Source organism: Zingiber officinale, chromosome 4A (assembly GCF_018446385.1).
Source record: "Zingiber officinale cultivar Zhangliang chromosome 4A, Zo_v1.1, whole genome shotgun sequence".
NCBI lineage: Eukaryota > Viridiplantae > Streptophyta > Magnoliopsida > Zingiberales > Zingiberaceae > Zingiber > Zingiber officinale.
In genome coordinates, this window is record NC_055992.1 from 152,532,044 (window position 1) to 152,548,501 (window position 16,458).

Genomic DNA, 16,458 nt, shown 5'->3' on the forward strand with positions numbered 1-16,458 from the left:
TAAATCTCATGATGACAATATCATCCTACACTGACCAACTATCCATCCGAAGGAAAAAAAAATTTTTGGTCCCTCCATACTGTTTTACTTTCGTTGGCAAAAGGAGGTTGGGCTCGCCCCAACATCCTCACCAATCCGTCCCAGGGTTAACACGAAAAAGGTAAATCATGGGTAACTACTAGCCTTTAGAATAGTGACTAATGCATGAGAGAGGTATTTATCTCGATTGTATCAAGATTCTGTAGTAAATATGTTTTCTAAATGCATGATAGACGAATTAATTAAATGCGGTAAATACTTACAGCGATCTCCCGCAGATCCGCAATCAGCATGGCGAAGACTCGCTGTCGGAAGAGCGATCACAATGTCGGAAAGTCCTCCGCAATTCCACAAACCAAATCCCGTCGCCTTGGATGTACTCCTCTTACTCTCGTCGCACGCTCGCGATTTCACGCCCCCGAGAGCCTTGGACGTACCCCCTTTATATAGGGAAATCCACTAGGGGTATAATGGACCTTTCCATTATGTGTAGTGGGGAACATGGGCCACGTTCCCCACTATCCCTATTTCCAACATCTCCCACTCGTCCAAGGTAAGTCACTAAGACTAGTTCATTCAGGTAAGTCACAAAGACTTAATAAGTCACATAGACTATTAGAGAGTTTGGTCACATAGACCATATGAGAACATCCAATCCATACTTAGAGAAAATGGTTCGTGCGACAGCAAGCACACTGAGCGATAGTTGCTAAGAAGATTGTTACACCTTGACTTAGCCGCTCTTTGAGTAATCAATGTTAATAAAGTTGTTACACTTTACTTAGCTACTCAAATAAATTAGAGACACACTCTTTATGACACTTAGCCACTTTCCTGGTGGCACATAGCCTTTATCCAGGATCCATCCAATCTTCAAGTGACACATAGTCATTATCTTGAAGATATCCATGTCTTGCTATTTACCAGATTAAATAATTTTCATTTACATCGATATGAACATCTCTAATCTCTTATAATGACCATTATGTCATGAGCATATTCCATATCCAATATTCACATTCATTTCCGTACATAACAGAAATGGGTCGACCAGTGAATAACAACAAAAGATGTAAATATATTTAATCTTCCTGTTTAGCTAGAATCAATTCATTTTAATCAGTCGCTTTCCTAGTTATGCTCCATAGACCGAATCATACATAGCCATAGGATACACGCTAAAGTAGCAGACACTGATTAAAACTTCAAGTAGACAGCTAAATAGTCACTAAGGTAAAAAATTGAGATTAACATATAATCTCAAAGGTCTCACATAGTAGAGAAATAGGGATTCATTCTCCTACTATCTTTATTGTCGCAATAGCACATGTGGTATAAATCACATGCTACGATGTTATTCTCTTTACTAAAAAGAGTGCATGTTGTCTTCAAATTTAACATCGTACAGATTTCGATCTAGACATACCTAACGTCTAATCCTGAATTCAACATATGAATTCTAATCTGGCTTTCAACAGGTTTAGTAAATGGTAGGTTCATTTACTTCGATCATTATTTACACATAAATGATCTCATCTTGACACAATTATCAAGGCGACCTCAACTTATGAATCTGTCTCTAATTTCAGCTACGTAAGCTGTTTCATAAGTAACGGTCTTACCCCTATTTGTACTTAACAAACAGAGATGATTGTCCATGTGAGTGGACCAATCTCCACCTGCCAACATGCTCACCGAGATCTTACATGAATGTAACAAATACAACATATACACTGAATAAATTATGGCAAATGACACAATCATAACACAAAGTCTGATTGTTATTTCAATATTATTACATTCTACGAAGTCCCAAAGACTTTACATGTTCTTTAAATGACTCTTTAGTCATTGGTTTAGTAAAAGGATCTGCAAGCATAACACGTGTAGGGGCATACTCAAGAATGACTTTTCTTTTAGCCACAATATCCCTTACAAAATTATATTTAATTTCTATATGCTTGCCTTTGCTATGATATTTGGGATCCTTGGAAAAAACTATTGCAGCTTGACTGTCACAGTAGACAGTTACTGGACTCCCACTATCCTCAACAATTTTCAGATGCTTTAGAAACTTCCTCAACCAGATTGCTTCTTGCACAGCTGCTGAACATGCCACATATTCAGCTTCCATAGTCGACAAAGCTACACAAGCTTGTTTCTTGCTGTTCCAGGAGATGACACCACCATTTAGCAAGAATGCATAGCCTGATGTGGATTTTCTATCATCCAGGTCTCCTGCCCAATTTGCATCTGAATAACCTCTCAGACTCATATCTGATCCTTGAAAACAGAGACAATAATCTGTTGTCGCCTTCAGATATCTGAATATCCTTTTTACTGCCTTCCAGTGTCTCGGTGCTGGGTTTGACTGGAAGCGACTAACCAAGCCCACAACATAGTTGATATCGGGACGTGTACACAACATAGTGTACATCAAACTACCAATAGCACTGGCATATGGTTTTTTATTCATCTCAGCTATTTCCTCTGGAGTTTTAGGACACATACTCTTGCTCAACACAGTACCTTTCACAATAGGTGTATGTTCTATGTTGCAATTAGACATGCTGAAATGATGTAACATCTTATTTATATAAGACTCTTGTGACAGACCCAAAAGTCTTTTAGGACGATCTCTCATGATCTTCACCCCTAAGATGTATTCAGCTTCTCCCATATCTGTTGTATCAAATTGTGATGACAGCCACTTCTTGACTTCATTCACATATCCTATGTCATTTCCAGCTATCAAGATATCATCAACATATAATGATAAAATGACATATTTTCCTTTTTCCTTTTCGGAAAACACAATGATCCTCATTGATCATCTCGAAACCATAAGATAAAACGACTTCGTTAAATCTTATGTTCCATTGTCTTGACGCTTGCTTTAGCCCATATATAGACTTTCTCAGTCTACATACTTTTTGCTCTTGGCCTTCAGCAATGAAACCTTCTGGTTGAACCATATAGATTTCTTCGTCAAGATCACCGTTAAGGAAAGCGGTTTTTACATCCATTTGATGTAATTCTAAGTCATAATGTGCCACAAAGGCCAAAATAACTCTTATTGATACAAATTTCACTACGGGAGAAAATGTCTCTTCAAAGTCAATACCCTCCATTTGGGTATATCCTTTTGCAACTAAACGAGCTTTGTATCTGTTAATCGATCCATCTGCTTTCCTCTTTATTTTGAGAATCCATTTATTCCCAATAGCCCTTCGGCCCGGAGGAAGATCGACTAAGTCCCAAACATGATTTTGAATCATGGACTCCATCTCTTCAACCATTGCAGCTTTCCATTTTTCTCTAACTCTACATCCCAATGCATCCTCAATGGATTGAGGCTCGTCGTCATCAATTGGAAGTGTAACCAATGCCTCATTCTCAATATCAAACCTCTTCTTAGGTTTGATCTTACGAACACTTCTCCGTAAGTTGGGCTGTTGAGAAGTCAACTCATGACTCGGCATATCACTCTCACTCGGTTGACTAGACTCAGGTATCCCTTTTGACACCTCTCTTGTTGATAATATTTCATCCTCCTCAAATAGAGGAACATTTTTATCAACATCACCTCTGATTGGGAACTCTGTTTCGAGAAAAGTCGCATCTCTCGAGTCTATTTCGGAGATGGTTCCATCTAGTTGCTCACCTATGAAAACATAACCTTTAGAGGTCTTATGATATCTTATAAAGATACATTTCTTACCTCTAGGCCCCAGTTTTCCATACTTGTGAGAACTATCATGAACATAAGCAGCTGACCCCCAGGGTCTCAGATTACTCAAATCTGGTTTTCTGTCTGTCCAACGTTCATATGGGGTAGATGGAACTGACTTTGAAGGCACTTTGTTAAGTATATAGGCTGCAGTTAATAGTGCATCTCCCCAATAGGAGATTGACAAATTAGCTTGCGCCATCATAGACCTAACCATTTCAAGAAGAGTCCTATTTCTTCTTTCAGCTACCCCATTTTGCTGTGGAGTTCCAGGGATTGTCAACTGTCTAATAATCCCTCTATCATTACATATTGTCTTGAACATATCAGACAAATACTCCCCACCACGGTCAGTGCGTAAAGTCTTAACTTTACGTTCCGTTTGATTTTCAACTTCGTTCATATAACGAATGAAGCAATCTAATGCTTCGGATTTGTGAGAAATCAAATACACATGACCGAACCTAGAGAAATCATCAATAAATGTAATGAAATAAAAAGCTCCATGTCTAGCCTTCACATTCATTGGACCACAAATATCCGAATGAATTAACTGCAATGTTGATTCAGATCTAATAGCCTTACCAAATGGTTTCCTAGTTGTTTTTCCAGCAAGACAATGCTCACATATAGACAATTGAATCTTAGCTCGAGTGCCCAATAGACCCTCTCTAGCTAACCGATTCATACGTTCTTGTCCTATGTGTCCTAATCTAGCATGCCAAACCTCATCAGTTATATCTGCATCACTAGTTAAAGCAATGTTTGAAAAACAACCATCAATAGCATAATTGACATCTGGTTCTACATCAAGAACCATAAAACCATTTGTTAAAAAACCATATCCGATTGACACTGAGTCAATCTTAAGTTCAACAGATCGACTGTAAAAATTAATACAATACCCTAAATCAAGAAGACACGTAACGGAAACAAGATTCCGTCGAATTTCAGGAGCATACAGGACATCATGTAGAAATAAAACTCTACCACCACGTAGGTTGAGTTTGCAAGTGCCGACTCCTTTGACTTCAACTCTTGCATTATTTCCCACATAGATCCACTTGTTGCCAGCTGGTACCCGACGGTACTCAACAAATGTAACTCGTTCCCGAGCTACATGGTTGGTTGCTCCCGAATCTATAATCCACAAAGGATAAGAATCAGTTAACAACACTGAACTAGCAACAAAATGCTCTTGAAAAGAAGACACACTTGGATTTACCTTTTTCGGCTCAGTGCACTCCCGAGCAAAGTGGCCCTTTTTGCCACAGTTAAAACAAGTCAACTTGTTTTTAGGTTTCTTTCCAGTCTTCTTGACTATCTTCTTGATTGGGCCCTGTCCCACACCAGCAGCTTCCTTCTTCTTTCCCTTCCCTTTCTTGAACCATTTCTTTTTCTTGGATCCATATGATCCTGCAGAACCTACAGCCACATAGGCTTGTCCAGAAATCCTTGCGGATTCAACTCTCTCCGCCTCCAATTCTACATGGCGTGAGACATCAGTGAAAGTCTTGATACTCTCACTGTGAGTTAAGGTCTGCTTCATGGTCTCCCAAGAATCTGGAAGTGAACGAATAACTGCTTGAACCTGTTGTTCATCAGTCAGCTCATGACCAGCAGTTTTAAGCTCCCGAATCATGTTCGACATCTCCCTGAGGTGTTGAACCATTGACACGTTCGGACGCTTTTTGTAGCTGTCAAATTTAATTGTCAGCTGTCGAAGCTTGCTCAGACTTACTCCACTATATTTTTCTTTAAGGGCTGCCCAGACTTCATGAGCCGTAAGATATGACTCATACTCAAAAGCTAGGTCGTCTACCATTGAACTAATCAATATACCATTTGCAGTGGAGTCCTTTTTCTTCCATGCCTTATAGGCATCAAGATCTCGTCTATGTTGTGAAGTGGGACCATCTACAGGTACTTCCATAACCTGATTTACAGCCTCTAGAACTTCTTGTTCCTCAAGTACATATTGTATCTTGAGGTGCCAGATCTTGTAGTTATCCCCATTAAGTTTTTCACCTTTGTTGAATTCAGCTATTATGTTTTTGGTTGCCATAATCTATCATAAATAAACAAATTATTTAGTATTCAGTGTATATCATATGTATGCAATTTATGATTGACTTAATATTACTTTGAATTTGTTTACAAAATCAAGTGACAACTATGTTTTCACTCATCATCCGTATGACCAATCAAATTAATATTAATCAAATCTATTACATACATCCCAACAAATGAACTAATCATTTATAATATCATGAATTCATTAATTAAATGAACTAATCATTTAATATATCATGTTTTTTTTAATTAAATGAACTAATCATTTAATACATCATGAACTAATCATGCATCATGTCAAGCAAACAGCATAAATAAATGAACATATCATTAATATAAAATTATGCTGCAAATTGTTAACATATAACCAACTGACATGAATGAAATGAACTAACTATTGTTCATACAAAACGACAATAAAAATAACAGAACTCTAATAAACTAGATAGGCAACTACCACTCCCACTAGGACAGACACTAGTGCAGTGGCTAAAATAATCCCTCTAAGCCTGGACTCATTTGGGGTAATCCCAGGCAGGACAGCTTCAAGGTTCTCTTTTGGATCCACAATTGGATCCTCTTCTGGTTCCTCCTCGATCATTTCCGGGTCCTCTTCGAACTCTTCCGGATCCTCTTCAGTCATATGATGAAGCAGCTCTTCACATAATACAGAATATGTGACGCGTCCTTGATGACGCCCCCAAATATAATCTGCTATCATCCTAGGATTTTCTGGCAATGATTGCATCAAAGCCCAAATCCTATAATTGTCCAGGACTGGAAACTCTTCTCGCTCAAGTTTCCAAAATAGATCATCAAGCCGTCCAATGTGTCCGTTGACTCCATAAGCAGAGTTATACTCTATCTCCTGAATTTCCTCCCTGAGCTGATTTCGTCGCACTTCGCGACGAGTCAATGTGGTAATCGTCCGTGCCATCTGAAAAATTGAAAATAAATAAGTCAGTACAAAACCGACTAACCAGTACAAAACCGGCTTATTTCAATTTATACAGGCATAATACCAACATAAATAATCAAGAAAAACAAATCTTCTCGATTTTCAGGAGTTCAAGTTGACAATTAGAACTAATCTAATTGGTCAAATTCATTGGATCGGTTGATTAGGGATCCAGATCCTAAGCTCAGTCCATTGTCCTTAATTAGAACTAATCTAATTGGACATGGATTTTTTACCTATGTTCTGTTACTTTTTCTCTAAGTCCATTTCTATCGATTTCAGACTTATTGATCAAACTCAGGTCCGTTTGATCAAACCAATGTCCATTGGTTTAAGTCCGACCAATTAGAAAAATCTAATTATTTTGATCAAATCTGACCTATTAGAACAAATCCGGTCATTTGATCATATTTGGTCCAAGCTCTAATTAATCAACCCAAATTGATTTCGGGTTTTGATCAAATTGGTTCGGTTAAACCAACTAATGATTTAAACTTGAACCAGATCTAAATGGACCAAAATTACTTAGACCATTTATCATAAATAGTAAATTAATTGAACTCAATTTCAATTAATTAACTCATGCAAACAAATTTAATTGCACGTTTTTTTTTAACATTCTGTTTAAAAAAAATGCATGAGAAAAAAAAACAAAAAAAAGAGAATCAATTGCATGCGTTAATTAATTATGTGAACATATCACAGTACTGTCTTGTTTTTTTTTCTTCGCTTTTGTTTTGAGAATAATTCAAAACAGAAACACTTCATGTTTATCTTTGTCCGTTTTCATCGCCACCACGACCCCATGCATGCACGCCACGCACACTGTGCACGTCGTGTATGCTATGCACGCCACTTTTCCCGCTACGAACACGGTTGCAACAATAGGTGGCCATGATCACTTCGCCGGCCAACTGGAAGTTATCACCAGCCTCTGCCGGTGGTAGCCGGTTCTTTCCAGCATCAAAAACCAGTCAATTTTAGGCTCGACGAGATTGCCGACAGTGGTTCTGCCTATCCTAGCCACCAACACATAGCCGGCCGGCCAGGACGCCAACAACGGCCACAGACTGCCATCGCTGGTAAATCCAGCGGTAGTGATTTTACAAATTGGACACAACGTGTATGCTACGACACATTAGTCGTGCAAAACGACGACGGGATTTGGCAAAACAAGGAAACATTCGTACGGCAATTTCATAATTCGTCTATAAACATTTAGAAATAACTACGCGCTCTGATACCAATGTAGTAAATATGTTTTCTAAATGCATGATAGACGAATTAATTAAATGCGGTAAATACTTACAGCGATCTCCCGCAGATCCGCAATCGGCAGTGGCGAAGACTCGCTGTCGGAAGAGCGATCACAATGTCGGAAAGCCCTCCGCAATTCCACAAACCAAATCCCGTCGCCTTGGATGTACTCCTCTTACTCTCGTCGCACGCTCGCGATTTCACGCCCCCGAGAGCCTTGGACGTACCCCCTTTATATAGGGAAATCCACTAGGGGTATAATGGACCTTTCCATTATGTGTAGTGGAGAACATGGGCCACGTTCCCCACTATCCCCATTTCCAACAGATTCGAACCGCAACACCTCATGCGTTAACCATTAAACCGTCCCGAGAGGATTTGTTGTCTTTCTTTCGTGGCAAAAGATGATTTGCTCACTCCAACACACACACACTCACTCACTCCAACACACACACACACACACACACTCACACACACACATATATATATATATATAACAAAAGATACTAATTATTATAACTCTGCACTAGTAGACCAAGATAACTAAATACTAGTACAATAAAATAATACTATATTAGCGCTACTTCGGTCTTTACACTATCGACTTACATTATTAGAAATTCAACTCATTACAATTAAAAATCATTTTCACAAAAATAATCAAATTAACGATCTCTAAGGAGCATTAGGAAATTTAAATAAAAACCTTAGTAAACTCTCTATTGGAAAAATAATTTCCAGACAATCACTTACTACCTATAAATTTCTCGCATATAAAATCTAAGAGAAGGACCTCCCTACTAATGGATCCACATTCAGATATATGAATACAAACTGAAGTTTTTACATGACTATAATAAACTTTAAGACAACCAAATAGAACTTTATATATGGTACCTAAGAGATCATCAACTAATATTGCTATTTATCAATTAGAAGAACTTATAGATATTGAACACAATTTAGACACTTTTTCAAATGAACAATTGAATATCCTAAATCCAAGAAGGATATATAATAAAGGAATGTTATCCTTTTCTACATCACTTTATCGACATTACATAACATAATCACTCCATTTACCATATGGAGGTGAAGAACCTTTGACACTTATGACTAAAGAATTAACAAGAACACTTTTGCAATACAAATATAATTATATTTATTTAGGAATAATTGTGTTTAACCTTAGAGGATTTACAAGAAAAAGCATAGGGGCTCAAGTTTTCTAATCCTCTAAAACCCAAGATTTTCTGATAATAATAAAGCAGTTATTAGACTTATTGAAGTTGATATGAATAATAATTTAGTTATTAATTATTTCTATCTAAATTTTAATATGACTATACCAGACTTTATAGAACATATTAAAATCTCAGTCCAAGCAAGAGGCTATGAAGATTTTCAAAGATATAATATCCAAATATATATAATTTTTCTAGGAAAAAAATGACTAATATTAATAATAGTTTTAAAGTTCAAATAAATAACATTATTGAAATACTTACAATAAAAGAAATTTATTTTCTCAAACCTAAAGACTTTTCATCTAATCTACTTGTCGGATTAAACTAGAGCGTTAATCTAGAATTAAGTACTAAACCATAAACTTTACAACAATGGAATTTATTATTTATAAAGATAGACATGATAATTCTATAGTAAGATTTCATAATTACAAACCCTCAACATCACAAGAAGAGGATCATGAGGATAGGCACAATACTATGAACTTAATGAACATAGAATACATCCCACAATCAAACAATACGAGCCAAAATAAAACAACACAATTTAATGACATAAACCAATGTTTATTTTATAATGACTTAAACAAATATGTTTATATCCCAGCTGAAATAGTTATCTATTTTACTATTGAAGATTTAACAGAATTAGATACTTTTAACCTCCTATATCATAAATTAGAATTTGAATGGATGTTATATTTTTATGAAGATTATAATATTATTGCTAAAAAGAAAGATTATTTCTCAAATGCCAATTTAATGAATCTAGCTGAAACTAGTAGCACCAATAATTTTATATCATAACCTTTATAAGTAAGATATCCTTAAAGTTCTATGAGAACTATGGACTATGGAAAAGGTCATCCTCCAAAAACAAGGATTACCCTTTATACTAATAACAATCCCTTATTATGTATAATAGGTAAACGAAGACCATCATAAATTACATACTTTGACAAAAATTAAGTCTTATTAAATATTAGGGAATGTGATGATTCTCAAATATATGATACTTATTTAGAACAATGGATAGTCCATGTAAAAGTAGATTATCAAGCCAGACATGAATTAGACATAGAATCTGACAAAGTCATGATAAGAGTAGGTGAAAATTACTTAGGCGATGTTGTCAAAGTAGCATAGGAAGCCTACAAAACTAATTATCCTGAGGAAATAACAAGGATTGCTTCGCAAGGAAACTGTTGATGTGGGAAACATCCGATGATCGAACCCAAGTTTTGATAATGACAAAAGGATTCAAAGTTAAGATTACTTGTTTTCTAATAGTTTGAATGAGCTTGCAGGAAAGTCCTAAGTGTACTTAGGTAAAAGTTCTAGCTGCGGTTAGGTAGGTGGAAAACCTTAAGGGGTGGTAACCCTAAGTCATAGGGGGTGGTAACCCTAAGTCATAGGGGGTGGTAACCCTATGCGGAAAGTCTTGGCGGGTCGAGGGCTTCAGGCAAAAGTCCTAGGGGGTGGTAGCCCTAGGTGTAAAGTCTTGGTGTCACGAACCAGGTGGAAGACTGGACGGGTCGGGGAGCGGGCGTCCAACAGAAAGTCCGGAAACATCGAGCGCTGAGCAAAAGTCCAGTCGATCTGGAGGATCGCACTGGCAATAGGTAACTCTCCTGAGAGTAGTAGGTGAGGACGCGTTCCTTGCAGAGGAAACAGTAGGTGTCGGGTCGACCTAGGGTTTCCGGTTGAAAATCCGAAGTTAGACCCAGACAGTCCGGAGTCTGTCAATATTTTATTTACTATGACTATTATGTGCTAACTTTGTTTTGCAGGGTATGTGTTTGGGACTAACACATTTTGCAGGAACAAAGGAGCAAGTCACACCTCAGATGAACAATGTCTGAGGCGCCTCCATGGAGCTTGGAGGCGCCTCGGGTGCAAGGCTGAAGCTGGCTGCGAAGTGGAGCTGGAGGCGCCTTCATGGGGATTGGAGGTGCCTTGAACCGCTGCTTGGAGGTGCCTTGGAGTGGCGTTGGAGGCGCCTTCAGGTGGATAATGAGCAGTGAGCAAAGGTTTATTGCAGAGTTGATTTCGGGTTGGAGGCGCCCTGAAGCTTGATGGAGGTGCCTTGAACACCCTATATAAGAGGGTCTCGACCAGCAGCTAGAGATATCACATCCTAAGTTATTCCTCTGCTACAAGCTGCTAATGAGACGATCCCAAAGTACTGCAACAACATCCCGACAACTCGGAGCTTTAGTTTTCAGTATACTGTTTCGATATAAAGTTTTTTTACTGCTTTTACATTGTACTTAGTTTGTAATAACATTTTTCGAGCTTATAGTTGTTGCCCACCGAAATCGATCAACGATCGCGGGCCTTGGAGTAAGAGTTGCCACAGGCTCCAAGCCAAGTAATCAACTTGTGTTAGCGCTTGTTCTTTTCCTTTCCGCTGCGTTTATCTACTCGATACGTTTTAAATCGAGTGAAATAGCCACGAGCAGTATTCACCCCCCCCCCCTCTAGCGCTTTTCGATCCAATAATTGGTATCAGAGCGGGGTCACTTCGATTTGGTGCAACCACCAATCAAGCATATTTTTTTGTGGTTATTTTCAGTTTTACGGAGTCAATTAGAATTAGCTTAATAGCTACATTCTAATTCTTTTTACGAATCGGTTTTTGCTCGAAATTGGTGCAACACCACTCGAGCCCATTATTTTAACTTTATTCCCGCACTGCTAATCCAAGACCTAGTTTTGGGGCATCTCGTTCTATTCTGTACTTGCATATTAACTAAATGGCCCAGCAAGAAGGATACAACACCGTTCGTCCCCCGCTCTTCACCGGAGAAGATTTTGGGTACTGGAAGGGACGAATGGAAAATTTCCTAAAGATCCAGTTCGAGATGTGGATGATCGTCAAGACTGGATTCCAACTGCCAACCGAAGAAAACGGCAAGCCTACACTATGCGAGAACTGGGAACCAGCTCTAATCAAGAAGGTGGAAGCCAATGCCAGAGTGACATGCACCCTTCAGTGTGGACTGACCAAGGAGGAGCTCAACAGAGTTGGTCCGTTTTCAACCGCAAAAGAGCTATGAGAGAAGTTGATCAAACTACACGAGGGCACCTCCGACACCAAGGTAAGAAAGAGAGATTTATTGTTTAATAAATTATATAATCTCAAAATGCAGGAAGGAGAGACGGCAAGTCAACTCCACGCACATATTCAAGATATTCTCAACTCCCTCCACGCGATCCGGCAAAAGGTCGAGAACATAGATATAATAAGGTACGCTCTCAACGCATTTCCGAGGAGTGCATTGTGAGCATCAATGGTAGATGCCTACAAAGTCTCTAAGGATTTATCTTCTATAAAATTAGATGAGTTATTCTCTGAGTTTGAATTACATGAGCAGACTAATACACAACCAACCGAGAAGGGCATTGCTTTGGTTGCAGGTACAAGCAGAACACGTGAACCAAGACCAACGCATAGAACCGAACCAGAATCGAATAAAGAACCTGACTCAGACAATGAAGACGACGAGCTAACGGCTGAACTCATCAACCTTGTAAATAAGCTCTATAAGAAGAAGAATGGGTTCAACAAGAAGGACCTCAAGAAGACAGTTCAGTCCAAGGAAGCTCGGTCAAGCTCGAAGGTAAAATTTGAAGTGGCATGTTATGGCTGCAACCAGAAGGGACACATCAAGGCCAACTGTCCCAACCAAAAGGAGGTAAAGAAACAAAGAAAGAAAAAGGTCCTGAAGGCAACATTCGAAGAATCTTCCTCAGAAGACGACGACGATGAACTCGATCAGACAAGTCTCCTTGCACTGATGGCCCGAAACCAGATCAATATGTCCGAGAGCGAGAGCGAATCGGAAGCTGAATCGGAAAGAAACCAAGGATCAGTATCTATTTCCGAAGGTCCTGACCCCACTGTAAGTATTCTGCGTTTAAATAATTTGGTTAATTATTCATTACACAAATTAGCAAAATCCAATATTCGGGTCAAGTCACTTCTAAAGGAGGTAGCAGCCCTTAAAGAAGTGACTAACTCCAAACCCTTGCCTGACCCAGTTCAGATTGGAAATTCAACTCAAGTCCAAAAGCTTGAGGAAGAAAATTCTAGTCTGAAAACTCAGATCAAGGATTTGAAGAAGACATTGGAACAATTTTCTTTGGGCTCTAAGAACCTTGACCTAATGCTTGGGACACAAAGAGCTGTTTACAACAGATCTGGATTAGGTTTTAAGACCAAAAAGAAATATTGATCCTATCTAATCTTAGTCAACATACCTAATACTAAGACAACCCAAGTATGGGTATCCAAATCCAACTTAGTTAATCAAGTTGGACTTGGTCAATATTGGATTCCCAAGGATCAAGTACATTATCTTGATAGACCATATCGAGGCTATGATCCAGGGGGAGCCAAAAGAAAAACTATCTTAATAAACAGATAAATCATTAAAAGAACATAATTAAAATATAATTAAAAACTTAAATCTAATCTATAAATTAAATAAAAATATATAAAATTATCAATAATTTAGGTGGAGGCTCCAGAATAGCTGGCACCTCCAAAACTAACCTACCCGGCATGGTAACCCAAATCAAGCTACCCGGTAGGGTAATTAGAACTAATTAGAAAGGGAACAAGTTTAACTTGACCTATGGTACTGGTGAAATGTTGGATGATAGTACGTTAGGGAAGCTTAGTCTATGCATGTCTAGGAAGATATGGCTTCGACCTGGTGCATTTGGCTAAGTGGAACTAACCGAAGCTACCCTTTATGGATTCTAACCAGTTAGACAAAGGTTTTGTATTAAGTTCAATAGATAGGATATTTGGAAAACCTCGAAGGCATGGTTACTTTAATAATGTCCAAGTGACTCATCATAACCCAGAAGTTTATCTGAAGAATGTCTATTTGTTGAGCCCAAAGCTAAATCTGAATCTAACACAAAGTTAAACCAAACCCTAAAATTGAACCTAATTCATCTCACAAAATTATAAGATTTCCTAATTATAAAATTTAGTTCAGATGAGATGATTAAGAATTAAATAAAATTAGATTAAATTAAATAAAATTAGATTAAATTAAATAAAACTAAATTTAAATTAAATTACATTAAATTAAAAATTAAATAAAATTAAAATTAAATTAAATTAAATTCAATTCAATTCAATTCAATTAAAAATTAAATAAAATTAAAATTAAATTCAATTCAATTCAATTAAAAATTAAATAAAATTAAAATTAAATTAAATTCAATTCAATTTAATTCAATTAAAAATTAAATTCAATTAAATTCAATTAAATTAAATTAAAAATTAAATTAAAATTAAGTTATAATCAAATTAAATTAAATTAAAATTTCAAAATAATTAACTTAAAGTTTTTCAAATTAATTAACTTAAAGTTTTTTTTAAAAAAAAATTACTTAAAATTTCTCAAAATTAATTACCTTAATTATTCTTCAAAAGGTACTTAACTTAAAACAAACTCAACAATCTCACAATCACCCATAGGAATAACTGAGTGTTAACCTAGATTGGGTGAGATAGAAAATTAAGGAGCTTATTTCAATCAAACTATCTTTTGATCCATAAAAAAGAATCCAATTCAAATACTTTATGTGTAGGAATTGGATCAATGGATGTTGGATAGTGGATGCTCCAGACATATGATTGGAGATAGGTTGAGTTCACTAAGCTCACATGCAAGAGCCTAGGATCAGTTGCATTCGGCAATGACGGTAAACTTAATTGTAATCGGAGAGGGTAATATCGAACTTAGTTCCGATTTCATTATTCGAAACATTTTATTATTTGAAAATTTTAACTTTAATTTATTTAGTATAAGTCAACTATGTGATAGTGACTACTTAGTTACTTTTGATAATTCTGGGTGCTTAGTTAAAAATATTCATAGCCCCGAAATCATACTTAAGGGGCTTAGGAAAAATAACATCTACACAATTGACCTACTCATATCCTCAACAAAGTGCCTCTTGACACAATAAAAGGAAACCAACCTGTGGCACAGAAGACTGGGTCACACTCATGTCAAACTCATTTCAAAAATGAGTCGAAATGGCTTAGTTAAAGGGCTACCCAAATTAAGGAAGTTAGAAAATACAATTTGTCAGGCTTGCCAACAAGGTAAACAAAACCAAATCAATCCACAAGTCAACCAATCTAGATAGAACTGACTCCTTACTTGAGCTCCTACATTTAGATCTATTTGATTCACATAGAGCCAAGTCACAAAGCAAGAACCAGTACTACTTAGTCATAATTGATGATTACTCTAGGTTCACTTGGATAAAGTTTCTGAAAACAAAAGATGAAACCTTTGAAGCTTTTAATAATTTTTGTAAGTTAACAGAAAATGAAAAAGATATCAAAATTAAAAGAATAAGAAGTGATCATGGGGGGTGAATTTGAAAATCATAGGTTTACCCAATTTTGTAAAATCAATGGATACAAACATGAATTTTCATGCCCTAGAACCCCCCAACAGAATGGTCTAGTGGAACGAAAAAATAGAACCCTACAAGAAGCCGATATAACCATGTTAAATGAGTATAACTTAAATCATCAATTCTGGGCCGAAGCAATAAATACACCAAACTATATTCAAAATAGAATTCTGATTAACAAATTACACAATGAAACCCTCTATGAAATCTACTATAATAAAATTCCCAACTTGAACTATTTAAAAGTATTTGGATGTAAAGTTCACATTTTAAACACTAAAGATTACTTAGGAAAATTTACACCCAAATCAGTCCAAGGAATATTTTTAAGGTACTCCTCAACCAGTAGGGCCTATAGAGTCTATAACCAAAATATCCTAAAAGTTGAAGAAACAACTAATGTAATCTTTGATGAAGAAAACAACCTACCTAATATAAATAAAAATATTGACATTATCCCAAGAATCATAGAAGATGATGAAATTCAACCTAACACTAGTAAACCAGATGAACTAATTATTGACCCAAGTATAAGACCAACAAGAATAAGTTGTAACGACCCACCTTCTACTGCTAGGCTGCAAGGCGGACCGCTACAGTTTCTTTGCTAACTGCAGCTAAATTACTCATGCGGAAAACTGGGCTGAATAAAAATTTTACTAAACTATTGTAGTTGCCTCTGTTAACTCTGTGAGAGTGAG